This window comes from Macaca nemestrina, unplaced genomic scaffold, assembly GCF_043159975.1.
Source record: "Macaca nemestrina isolate mMacNem1 unplaced genomic scaffold, mMacNem.hap1 Scaffold_94, whole genome shotgun sequence".
Taxonomy (NCBI): Eukaryota; Metazoa; Chordata; class Mammalia; order Primates; family Cercopithecidae; genus Macaca; species Macaca nemestrina.
Window position 1 is genome coordinate 137,501 of NW_027257885.1, and position 3,346 is coordinate 140,846.

Here is a 3,346-nt window from a genome sequence, read left to right on the forward strand (position 1 = left end):
CCTCCCAAGCCGTGCTGGGAGCACGGGCGCAAGCCACCGCGCCCGGCCAATTCCTTCGTTTATGAAATCTTTTCTGCACACTGCTGTGTGTGTATGTATGCGTGCATGCATGCATGCATGCATGCATGCATGCCTGTATGTATGTATGTATGTATGTATGTAGATGTACATAAACACGCATACGTATTTATATACACATATACGCATTCGTGTGTGTGTGTGTGTGTGTGTGTGTGTATGTGTGCGTGTGTGTGTGTGTGTGTGTGTGTGTGTGTGTGTATGCACATATTTGTACATATATACATATATAGACATACTGATAAAACTTTCCATCATTATACGGTGCGTGCTTATGATTATAAAACTTTGAACTCTGAATATTCAATATAAATAACATTTACATATGCGTGTATAAGCCTGCTTTCCTTCCCTCCCACGCACCCACCCTCCCTCCCTCCCTCCCTCCCTCCCTTCCCTCCCTTCCCTGCCTCCCTCCCTCCCTTCCCTCCCTTCCCTGCCTCCCTCCCTCCCTTCCCTGCCTCCCTCCCTCCCTCCCTCCCTCCTTGCCTTCCTTGCCTCCCTCCCTCCCTCCCTCCTTGCCTTCCTTGCCTTCCTTGCCTTCCTTGCCTTCCTTGCCTTCCTTGCCTTCCTTGCCTTCCTTGCCTGCCTGCCTGCCTGCCTGCCTGCCTGCCTGCCTGCCTGCCTTCCCTTCCTTCCTTCCTTCCTTCCTTCCTTCCTTCCTTCCTTCCTTCCTCCCTCCCTCCCTCCCTCCCTCCCTCCCTCCCTCCCTGCCTCCCTCCCTCCCTTCCCTGCCTCCCTCCCTCCCTCCCTCCCTCCCTCCCTCCCTCCCTCCCTCCTTGCCTTCCTTGCCTTCCTTGCCTTCCTTGCCTTCCTTGCCTTCCTTGCCTGCCTGCCTGCCTGCCTTCCTTCCTTCCTTCCTTCCTTCCTTCCTTCCTTCCTTCCTCCCTCCCTCCCTCCCTCCCTCCCTTCCCTCCCTCCCTCCCTCCCTCCCGCCCACCCGCCCTCCCTCCCTCCCTCCCTCCCTGCCTGCCTTCCTTCCTTTCCTTCCTTCCTGCCTTCCTTCCTTCCTTCCTTCCTTCCTTCCTTCCTTCCTGCCCTTCCTGCCCACCCTTCCTTCCTTCCTTCCTTCCTTCCTTCCTTCCTTCCTTCCTTCCTTCCTTCCTGCCCTCCCTCCCTCCCTCCCTCCCTCCCTCCCTCCCTCCCTCCATCCTTTTTCTATGTTCCTTTCTTTTCTTTTTTAGCCTGCCTGGTCTTCTCACTCTGTCGCACCCACCGTGGACTTGCAGGCACGCGATCGTGTGGTTCATGGCAGCCTTCACCTCCCTGGGCCCTGGTGATCTCAGCCTCCCAAGCTGCTGGGACTACAGGGATCTCTGAACCCCGGGAGGTGGAGGCGGACGTGAGCTGTCATCGCGCACCTCCACTCCAGCTGAGGTGAGGAGAGCTGGGGTGCAGAGGAAGGAAAAATGCATTGTGATCTTAATTACCTTGTAGCGTTACTCATGCCCTCTTATTTGCTTGTTTTTCTCATGGCTTATTACTTCTATGTCATTGTCATGTTCGTCCTTTGCTTGCTTGCTGGCTGGCTGGCTGGCTGGCTGGATGCTTGCTTGCTTGTTTTTTTGTTTTGTTTCTTTGGTTTTTTTTGTCTGTCGTTCTTTTTTTTTTTTTTTTTTTTTTTGGAGATGGAGTCTTGCTCTGTCTCCCAGGCTGAAGTGAAGTGCAGTGGCGCGATCTCGACTCACTGCAAACTCCACCTCCCGGGCTCAAGCAATTCTCTGCCTCAGTCTCCCAAGTAGCCGGGATTACAGGCGTCTGCCACCACGCCTGACTAATTTTTTTGTATTTTTAGCAGAGACAGGGTTTCACTACCTTGCCCAGCCTGGTCTTGCACTCCTGACCTCACGATCCACCCGCCTCGGTCTCACAAAGTGCTGGGATGACAGGCGTGGAGCCACCGTGCCCAGACGCTTACTTCTTTTTTCACTTAGTTTTACATTACAAGCGTTTACTTACATACTTTCTTACTTCCTTACGTGGGACTACAGGCATGCACCACCACACCGGTTAACTTTTATAATGTTTGTCATGCTTTCCGTACGTACGTATGTCTGTCTGTCTGTCTGTCTGTCTGTCTGTCTGTACGTGACATGGGGTTCGAGGTTCTATCACGTTGCCCAGGCTTGTCTCCAACTCCTGTTCTCAATCACTCCGCCTGCCTCGGCCACCCACACTGCTGCTATTACAGGCGTGAGCCATTGCGCCTAGCTCATTCTATATTTGCTCCTCTCTCTCTCTCTCTCTCTCTCTCTCTCTCTCTCTCACCGCCCCTCTCTCTCTCCCCCCCCATCATCTTCTCAGTAGGGATGTGGTCTTGCTTTCTGGTCCACGCTCTGGGCACATACAATCTCTTTTTAAACGTCTATTATTATTACTATTACTATTATTATTATTATTATTATTATTATTATTATTATTGCAGGTATCGTCTCACATATCGAGATGATCTCAAACTTCTGGGGGGGGGCTCCAGCGATCATACCACATCGGCCAGGAGTTGGAGACCAGGCTGGCCAACATGGTGAAACCCGGTCTCTATGAAAAGTGTAACAATTAGCCAGGCCTCCTGATGGCACGGGCTTGGAATCCCGACTACTCGGGACACCGAAGGAGGCGACTTGCCTGAACCGGGGAGGCCGAGGTTGCAGTGAGCCGAGATCGTGCCATGGCAATCCAGCCTGGGTGACAGAGCGAGACTCTGTCTCAAAATCATAATAATAAGGAAGGAGACCACTACTACTCCTGCTGCCCTCCTCCCCGCACCTCGCCTAGTTCACAAGACAAGAGGAAAGACAGAAAGCAGAAAGTTAGAAAGGAACGAAAGCAAGATAAATGGCCAGACACCCTTGGTGCCACCACACGGCCCTAGGAGATTTAAAAAGAAAGAAAGAAAGAAAGAAAGAAAGAAAGAAAGAAAGAAAGAAAGAAAGAAAGAAAGAAAGAAGAAAGAAAGAAACAAAGAAAGAAAGAAGGAAAGAAAGAAAAAAAAAGGAAAAAAAAAAGAAAAAGAGGAAGTAATAATAATAACATCGACCCCCGACCTGAACTACTTCTGTTATCTGTGAATTCCAGACACCGTATGAAAAAAGCCTTGTAAAACTTTTTGTTCTGTTAGCTGCTGCAGGTAGCCCCCAGTCACGTTTCCCACGCTTGCTCGATTTGTCACGACCCTTTCACGTGCAACCCTTGAGGTTGTAAGCCTTTAAAAAAGTCTTTTTCGGGGAGCTCGACTCCTAAGATGCGAGTCTGCCGACGCTCCCGGCCG